Source organism: Fukomys damarensis, unplaced genomic scaffold (assembly GCF_012274545.1).
Source record: "Fukomys damarensis isolate Sample0158 unplaced genomic scaffold, DMR_v1.0_HiC HiC_scaffold_39, whole genome shotgun sequence".
NCBI lineage: Eukaryota > Metazoa > Chordata > Mammalia > Rodentia > Bathyergidae > Fukomys > Fukomys damarensis.
In genome coordinates this window covers 90942648-90953223 of record NW_022900951.1, presented here as the reverse complement: position 1 = coordinate 90953223, position 10576 = coordinate 90942648, and positions in this window count along the sequence as shown.

The window sequence follows — 10576 nt, the reverse complement described above, 5'->3', positions numbered from 1 at the left end:
AAAAAAAAAAAAAAAAAAAAAAAAAAAAAAAAAAAAACCACTGCTATGACTTACATTTTTAAAAAGGAATGCAAGCTGTTACCCACTAGGAAAAAATTCTGACTCCTGTAGTTATAGTAATAAATGGAAAACTAAGAAAAAAAACACATAATAATTCAGCATGGTTATTCTACCCCTAAAAGAGCACTTTGATTTAATGTAATTGTTTTATGTGTTCTGTATATTTTCTTTCTGTTCATCTGCCTGTTAATTTGTTTTCATAATTGATTAAAGGACATTGAGCTGATTTATTTAAAAAGTATTTTCTGAACTCATATTTTTGTTGTTGTTCTTGTAGATTTTTGGTTCTGTTGGGGCTTTCCATTAAAAAATAGATGGTTATACAAGTATTCAAGGATAACCAAACTCACTTAAAACATTAGCGTGTAAAAAAAACTGTGAGGCTTAACCTTTACCTAAAAGTTAAAGATAAGAAACTCAAAGTTTGATAACATAAAGTTTATATATGATTTGGGTTAATATATATGTTTCTGTTTGTTGACATTTAGGCATATATTATCTTCTTAAAATTCTGCTTACTTTTGCTTATAGATAAATGGACATCCATGACATCCATCCTCATACTTTTTGTTCATGTGGCTGAAAAGTGAACTAGTTTAAATTAGTTGGTAAGATAAAAATAAAAATATCTTTAAAGTTGGTGACATTATTTCATCTAGGTTGTTAGCCAATCTAATATTTATGTTAGAAATTGTCTTCATTTCTTCCCTAAAGAAAATATATATAGTACGTAGCTTATAAATGTTAACCAAGCTATGCTTTGGTTCTCATGAGTCATCAAAAATAATTGTTAAAATTAACAAATAGGTAAACATAAATAGGATTAATGCTTATAAATGTGGGATCTAATCATCAGTTGCTGAATAATTCAAATATTCTTGAGGTTTATAAATGATGATATATTTTAGCCTACTAAATGTGTTTTCATAAATTATTAATATATAAATTTCTGAGATTGTTTTCTTAATTTGACTAAGAATTAAATTTGTAACATTTGCAGAGTGTGATGGCACAAACCTGTAATCCCAGCACTTGGGATACTGAGACAGTAGGATCCTCACAATTTTTAACTATAAAGGAAGATTTCATCACAGGATAATAAAAAAGATTAAACAAATGAATAAATATATACATTTATAATAGATAATTTTATATAAGAAGAATATTTTTAAATTTTCATAAAGGTGGGAGCACTTGGGCACAAAAATATTCTGGACAATATTCTCCTCTATGGCTAAAAAAGCAGATTCCTGAACTAATTTGGTTTGTTGTTCTCCACTTATGGGTAGCTTCTCCAGTGTTTCCCCCAAAGTCTTATTCAGACACACCCTAAGAAATGGTATTAAAAGATGGAGCCAGAGATTTTCTTCAGTTGTGTTGCAACCTGTCTCACAAGTGCAAGGTCCCAATTTCCATCCCTGTTACCAAAAAAAAAATGTTATAATTAATAGGTTAAGTTTTTATGTCTTAAGATACTAAAATGGTCTTGGTAACACTTACAAAAACTAGATAAAAACCAAATACTTTTATTTTTATTTTTTTATTTTTCAGCTTTAATTGACTTTATTGGTACATTTCAGGGATACAGTATAGTTACATTCATTGTTGGGATCTTGTACCTTTACATGACAGGTCTTGATTCGCATTTTTCCCCCTTGTTGCTGCCTTCCCTTCACCCCCTCATCCCCTACACATCTAAAACAACATTATTTCCATCTTTTCTTTATCTCACATTTTTTTCTTTTCCCTTATTTCCCTTCCCCTATCCATCCCACCTTCCCTACACCTTTAGCCCCTTTCTTCCCATTTCACAATGTCAGTAATCTTATTAGGATCTTATGTATTATTGCAGTTTAGGCACACCAGAGAAACTATTTGGTATTTACACATGTATGACATATTTATTTCACTTAGGAGTATATCTTCAATATGTCTCCATTTTCCTATGACTGAATCTATTTTCTCATTCTTTATGGCTGAGTAATATTCAATTTTATAGAAAAACCACATCTTCTTTATCCAGTTTCCAACTGATGGGCAAATGGGCTGTTTCCAAGTTTTAGCTATTACAAACTGTGCTGCTATAAACATGGGTGCACATACATCATTTTGATATGATTCTTTTAGGTCTTTTGGAAAGATACCCAGCAGAGGGGTGGCTAGGTCAAATGGAACCTCCAGTCCAAGCTCTTTGAGGTATCTCCATATTGATTTCCATGGTGGTTGCACCAGTCTGCACTCCCACCAACAATGGAGAAGGATTCCTTTCTCCCCACAACCCCGCCAACATTTGTTACTATGTGATTTCTTGATAGCAGCCATTCTTTGTGGGGTGAGGTGGAATCTCAGTGTTGTTTTTCATCTGCATCTTAGAAATGACCAATGATGTGGACATTTTTTCATATATTTACTTGCTGCTTTTACTTCCTGGTTTGAGAAATGTCTGTTCATTTCGAATGCCCATTTTTGATTGGATCTTTATATTTGGGGGGGCTGATTGTTTTGAGTTCTTTGTATATTCTAGATAATAGTCCTTTGTCTGAAGAGCAACTGGTAAAAATTTTTTCCCATATTGTAGGTTGTCTCTTAGTTCTGCTGATGGTTTCTTTTGCAGTGCAGAAACTTTTTAATAAGATGAGAGTCTACTTGTTGATTCTTTCTGCTAGTTCCCATGCTACTGAGGATTTGTTCATAAAGTCTTTTCCTATGCCAATGTCTTCCAGAGTTCTGCCTAACTTACCTTCAAGCAAGTTGAATCTTTCTGTTTTAATATTTAGATCTTTAATCCACTTGGATTTAATTTAGTGCATGGTGAAAGGTAAGGGTCCAGTTTTAGTCTGTGCTGGGTTGAGATCCAGTTTTTCCAACACCATTTATTAAAGAGGCTATCTTGCATGCAGTGGGGGTGGTCAGCTCCTTTGTCAAAGATGAGGTAGCTGAGTATATCTGGATTTGTTTTTGTGTCTTCCAGTCTGTTCCACTGATCTTCAGGCTTGTTTCTTTGCCAGTACCGTGCTGTTTTTATCACAGTGGCTTTGTAGTATAGTTTCAAATTGGAAATTGTTATACCTGCTTGCTGCCAGGTGTCTGTTGCCTAGGATGGCTTTTGCTATTCTAGGTCTCTTATGGTTCCAAATGAATTTTTGTATTCTTTTTTATAGTTCTGTGAAATATAGTGTTGGAATTTCAATTGGCCTTGCATGGAATCTGTACAGCAGTTTTGGTAGTATAGCCATTTTCTCTATGTTGATTCTTACTACCCAGGAGTAGGGGATATCTTTCCATTTCTTTTTATATTCTCCTCAATTTTTTTTTCAAAGTGCTATAGTTTTCAGTGTAGAGATCTTTTGCTTCTTTTGTTAGATTGATTTCTACATATTTCACTTTTTTGGATGCTATTGTAAGAGGAATTTTTTCCCTTATTTCTCTCTCAGTGAGTTTTTTATTTGTGTATAAGAAGGCTATTGAGTTTTGGGTGTTCACCTTGTATCCAGCTACTCTACTGAATCTGTCATTTAAGTCTAGCAGTCTTTTGGTGGAGTTTTTTAGGTCTTCAATGTAGAGTATCACATCATCAGCAAATACTTAGAGTTTAACTTCTTCCTTTCCTATCTTTATTGCTTTAATTTCTTTGTCTTGTCTAATTGCTGTGGCTAATGTTTCTAGAACTATATCAAAGAGGAGTGGTGAGAGTGGGCATCCTTGTCTTGTTCCTGATTTTAGGGTGAAGGTTTTCAGTTTTTGGCCATTTAAGATGATGTTGGCTGTTGGTTTTTCATAGATAGCCTTTATTAAGTTGAGGTATAGAACATCTATTCCAATATTTTGCATTTTTTTTTATCATGAATGGGTGTTGAATTTTATCAAAAGGTTTTCCTGCATCTATTGAGAGGATCACATGGTTTTTGTCCTTGACTTTTTAAATATAATTACTACATTTATTGATTTACAGATGTTGAACCACCCTTGCATCCCTGGAATAAATTCAACTTGGTCAGGATGTATGATCTTCTTGGTAATCCTCTGTATTCTGTTTGCTAGTATCTTATTAAGGATTTTTGCATCTATATTCATTAAGGAAATTGGCCTGTACTTCTCTTTTTTAGTTGCATCTTTCCCTGGTTTGGGAATCAAAGTGATACTTGCTTCCAGGAATGAATTTGGAAGTATAGCTTCCCTTTCAATTTAATGGAAATTTGAAGAGTAATACCAGTAGTTCTTCTCTAAATATCTTGTAAAATTCAGCAGTGAATCCATCGGACCTGGGCTTTTCTTTGTTGGTAAAATTTTAATTACATTTTCAATTTCACTGATTGTGATTGGGGTGTTTAAAATGTTTTTATCTTCTTTGTTCAACTTTGGTAAATCGTAAGTATCTAAAAATCTGTCCATTTCTTCTATGTTTTCCATTTTATTGGAGTACAGGTTCTCAAAGTAGGTATTCATGACCCTCTGGATTTTCTTTTGGATCTGTTATGACTTCACTTTTTTCATTTCTGATTACATGCATCTGAGCCTTTTCTTTCCTTTTTTTGATAAGACTAGGTAAGGGTTTGTCAATTTTGTTTATTCTTTCAAAAAACCAGCTCTTTGTTTCATTTAGTTTTTGTATCATTTTCTTACTTTCCATTGCATTGATTTCTGCTCGGATCTTTATAATTTCCTCTCTTGTTCGAGCTTTGGGTTTTTCTTGCTCTTGTTTTTCTAGGAGTCTAAGATTCATCATTAGGTTGTTTATTTGAGGCTGCTCTGTTTTCCTAGTGTGGGCATTCAATGTTATGAATTTTCCCTGTAGAATTGCTTTCATTGTGCCCCATAGATTCATGTATGTTGTATTGGCATTTTCATTTATTTGTAAAAACTGTCTAATTTCTTTTTAATTTCCTCTGTAATCTATTGATTGTTTAGGAGAGTGTTGTTCAGTTTCCATGTGCTTGTGAAGTTCCTACATTTTCTTGTGCTATTGATTTCCAGCTTGATTAAATTATGATCTGATAATATACAGGGGATGACTTCAATTCTTTTGCAATTATTCAGACCAGTTGTGTGAGCCAATATTTGGTCTATCTTGAAGAATTATCCATGTGAGCCGAAAAGAATGTATGTTCTGATTTTGTGGGGTGGAATACTCTATAGACATCTATTAAGTCCATGTGTTCCAAAGCTTGGTTCAGTTCTATTATTTCATTGTTGATTTTCTGCCTAGATGATCTGTCAATTTGTGATAGAGGAGTATTTAAATCCCCCACTAAAATTATATTAGTGCTTATTTGGTTTTTCATGTTACTTAATATTTGTTTTATATAGTTGGGGGCATTTATATTTGGTGCATATATGTTTATGATTATCATCTCTTCCTCTTGAATTTTTCCCTTTACAAGGATGTAGTGGCCTTCTTTGTCTCTCTTAATCCATTTTAGTTTGAAATTTACTTTGTCTGAGAATAAGATTGCTACCCCTGCTTTTTTCTGGGCTCCTCACACATGGAGAATTGTTTTCCATCCTTTCACTTTCAGTCTATGGGCTTCCTTTTGCACTAGGTGTGTTTCTTGTATACAACATATTGTTGGATTTTGTTTCTTAATCCATTCTGCCAGTCTAGTTCTCTTGTTTGGTGAATTGAGGCCATTAATATTGATGGTTATAACTGATATGTTTTGACTCATTACTGTCATGTTACTGTCCTTTTGTTGACTCTTTTTACTTTTTCTCCCCTTTCCTTTTAGTTTCTTGCCTTGCCTATTTGATTTGGTCTATTGGGACTCATGGTATTATGACCTTCATTGTCCTATTCTAGGATATTGTTTAGAATTCCTTGTAGTACTGGTTAGTTGTTCATGAAGCTTCTCAGGTGTTCTCTGTCATGGAAGTACGTTATTTCCCCATCTATTTTGAAAGAGAATTTTGCAGGATATATCAGTCTAAGTTGGAGGTTGTTTTCTTTTTGGATTTGAAATAGCTCACTCCAGGCTCTTCTTGACCTAAGGGTTTGTGTTGAAAAGTCTGCTGTGATTCTAATGGGCTTTCCTTTGCATGTGATTTGTTTCTCTTCTCTTACTGCTTGAAGTATTTTGTTCTTCTGTTGGATTTCTGGGATCTTGATTATTATATGTCTAGGTGTAGGTTTTTTTATTTTATTGTGACTAGTTGGAGTTCTATATGCCTCACTTATATGTATGTCTAATTCTTCCTTTCTGTTTGTGAAGTTTTCTGTCATTAATTCTGTGAAGAGCTTTTTTAAGTCATTTGTGTTTTCTCCTGCTATTTCATGGATTCCTATCAGTCTTATGTTATTTTTCTTTGCATCATCTAGACGTTGTTGGATTGATTTCTCATGATCCCTTACTGTTTTTGAGAGACCCCTTTTTTCACAGTCACTGACTGGGATCCTATCTTCTATATCTGAAATTCTATCTTCGCAATCTTTTATTCTGTTGCGTACACTTTCAATAGAGTTTTTAATCTCCTGGATATCTGTTTGAATCTGTTTTATGGATTCCATTTCTTTCCTCTGTTGGGAATTCATTGTTTCCATTTCTTTCTTATGCTGAGTCTTCATGGCTTCTGTCATGGTCTTGAGCTCATCTATTTTTTTGTAATTTTCTGTTCTAGAGTCTAGAATCATGACTTCCATTTTGCTCATCATCTCTATAGTTATGTGGTAAATTATTCCTTATTTGAATTTTTCCTGATTGATCTGTTCTTTTACTTCCTGTGCTATGGGTCCAGGGTGTCCTGCTGGTTCATTATCAGACTTTTCATCCTCCTTTGTCATACTGTTTGCCATTGGTGAACTGGAAGTCTGTCTTTGTGTCTTGCCTAAGTGTTTTCTCATTTTTATTTTTGTTGTTTGGTTGTCCCTAGTTTAATTTCTTGATTATTCCTTAAATCTTCCTGATATAATTGCATTTTAGCTTTTGAGTCTCTAATGACTCATAGACATCCTCATTTTCATAATATCAGAGAAAACAACTCAGTAAATCAATCACAACCCTTCATCCCAATTGATACATTCAACAGCCCTATAGTATCAAGCACTGCTTGCAAACTGACCACTTGTGGTAGTCATTAATCTATCTGCTTTAAACCATGTGAACTAAATTAATATGAATAAGCAGCCTAAAATACATTTGCAGTGAATACGCTTTTCAATGTAGCATCTTTACCATTTAGGATGGGGGCTTAGACTGAGTTAGGATGAAAGGAGTAGATAAGTGAAAGAATTGGAGAAGGTTTGAAGTGAAGCCAGAGGATGTAGAATGACCATACTATCTTTATGAAACTATTAACTTCAATGGTGATAGACAGAGTGCAGGAATAAGAGCAAGAATATATCCCCTTAACAGTACCAGGGGCTCACCTTCCCTTGCAGCTGGGGAGACATGAGTGAGATAAAATTACAGGAGAAAAGAACATAAAGAAAAAAAGAAAAAATAATAAAAGAAGAAGTCTGAGTTAGGGCAGGAGCAGGAATAAAAAGGGAGATGTGGGATAATATGGTGGAGCAAGAGACTGAGTTGGAGAGAGAGGACAGAAAAAAGAAAGAAATTTTAGGGTGGACTGAGGGAAAGAAAAAAAAGAAAAAAAGAATTTGAAGGGCCTCTTTCAGACTATGTCTCTGTTGTCATATTATAGCACATGTACAGCCATGTGCAGAACTGAATCCCCTGATCTCAGCTAGCCAATGCTGGGTCCCTGTGACTCAAACTTACCTCAGTCCAAAAGGCCTAAATTGAGTTTCCCAAACCGCAGGGTTGAACTCCACTCAATTCTACTACAGGTTTCCCCTGCCCTTTCTTTAAAGATGTTCAAAGTTGGGAACTCAGAAAAATACCCTTCATGACCACCTATGCCTCTGCAGAGTGGGTCCAAGGACTGGCACAATCAGGAGGTTTGAGAAAGGAGGGGTACTCACTTGGCGACCTTCCCTAGTGGATCTGGTGGTGCGCAGTTGGGGAGGTCATGCATCTGCCAGGTGGGCTTGAGCAGGCAGCTGGAGAGACCTTCTCCGGGGTCCTTTCTTCCTTACTCCAAAGATTTTTTATGTTAGGATAATTTCTTGTGTTTTCCATTTTTAGATTTTTGGTTACTTAAAACCAAGTTTCAAAGGTTAAAGGTTCACATTTCCTTAAATTTGGTCTTACCATTTAAAACAATCTGTATCTATTGGCTTTTACAAAACAAGCTTACTATTGTATAAATGAGATATGCATGTATATTGGTAATATATCAATTTGTGGTTAATAATATTGCTTCCTTAAATATTAAGAACGCCAGTAAAGATACGTTTTAATTCTTGTCCATGTAGTTATACCATATGTACCTATCAAATATAAGTTTTGCCTGAAGGATTAAAAAATAAGTAAAGATTTCTATGTAACTGTATACTAATTATTAAATTCATGGTATATTAAATGTATCTGTATTTCACAAATATGTAAGCCAAGATGGAAAACATCTTATCAGACTAATGACCTTCAGACTACAGTTGTTTATGATCATAGATTTTTTAAGGTTTATGTTTATTTGATTATTATGTAATTGTATTGTGATAGATATGACTAAACATTATGCAGTCCAAACAATGTGCTCTAAAGATTCCAGATTGAGCAATAGTTATGTACAAAGTACATATGTAAACAAATCCTGAACATTCTACTTTGCCACTATGTTTTTTTTAAAGTAGCAAATCTAGATAAAAATGTATTATATTTTGTAATTGGATAAAGATAACTTACTGGTAAATTATTTTATACTAAAGTGAAATGTAAATGCCTTTTTGGGGGGTGGATTTGAGAAAGTCTCACTATGTATTCTTGCTAACCTTGACCTCACTATGTAGCCCAGGCTGATCTCTAAACTCAGAGCAGTCCTACCACATCAGCCTCCAAAGCGCTGGGATTACAGGTGTGCATGAACATGGCAAATTCAAATGCATTTAAAAGAGAAAAACCTAGTGGCTCCAATGTAATGATGTCATTGTAATTGTTAGGCTAAATTGTTACATTTGCTTTTGATTTAAATTTTTCCCTATATAATTTACCACTGTTATTTGATAACATGTTACAAAGCTAGAGGAGAATTAAACAACACATTAAAATGGTAGGCCATCATCTGCAGTACAACCAGAACATAGTATGACTCAATACTAATCCTGGCTGTGATTACTAAAATCAGTAGTAGTTTTCTGGCCATTTTTTATCTTTCAAAGTTCAATGTGGGAAAAAAAATTTACCAGCTACTCCTCAGAAAAAGGACTATTATCTTAAATATAGAAAGAACTAAAAAAATCAGCCCCACCAAATATGAAGCCCTGATTCAAAAATGGGCATCTGAAATGAACAGACATTTCTCAGACAAAGAAGTAAATGCATCAAGTAAATATATGAAAAAAAGTTTCACATCACTGGTCATTCGAGAGATGCAGATGAAAACAACACTGAGATTCCACCTCACCCCACAAAGAATGGCTGCTATCAAGAAATCAACCAATAATAAATGTTGGCAGGGTTGTGGGGAGAAAGGAACCCTTCTCCATTGTTGGTGGGAGTGCGGACTTGTGCAGCTACTATGGAAATCAATATGGAGATACCTCAAAGAACTAGGATTAGAGGTTCCATTTGACCCAGTCATCCCTCTGCTGGACAACTTTCCAAAAGAATTAAAAGAATCATATCACAGTAATATATGCATGCCTATGTTTATAGCAGCAGTTTGTAATAGCTAAAACTTGTAAGCAGCCCATTTGCCCAGCAGTTGGAGACTGGATAAAGAAGATGTGGTTTTTCTATAAAATGGAATAGTACTCAGCCCTAAAGAATGAGAAATTAGATTAATTCATAGGAAAATGGATGCATATTAAGGATATACTCAAGTGAAATAAATAAGTCACACATGTGTAAATACCGAATAGTTTCTCTGGTGTGAAAAACTATAATTGTACATTAGATCCTAATGTTATAATTTACAACGTGAAGTAGGAAGAAAAGAGCTAAAGGTGTAGGGGAAGTGGGAAGGGTAGGAGAAAGGAAATAATGGAATAGAAAAAAATCTGAGAAAATGAAAAAATGTTAATAAAGTTTTTGTTAATAGGGAAGGGAAGAGAGGGTGAAGGGAGGGCAGGGGTAAAGGGAAAAAATGAGAACCAAGACCTGTCATATAAAGGTAAAAGATCCCAATAATGAATGTAATTGTACTGTGCACCTGAAATGTACCAATAAACTTAATGAGAAAACAAATCCACAAGAAAGTGTAATGCAGACTTACAGTCCACAGTGTGGCAGCTCTTAGTGGTAATGCAAGATCAGCCCAAGAAAAATGCAGAACACACCTGGAGGTTTGAGGTAAGTTTATTACAGTGGCAGACTGATGAGGCATCTCCACAGTGTGATCAGCCCAGAGCTGGCAGTGAAAAGGGTTTATATGGATCAAGAGAAGAGAGGCAGTGAAACAGAAGCAAGGAACTTAATGTCAGTTCATTGAGAAAATTATATTCAGTTTACATGATTGGATAGTA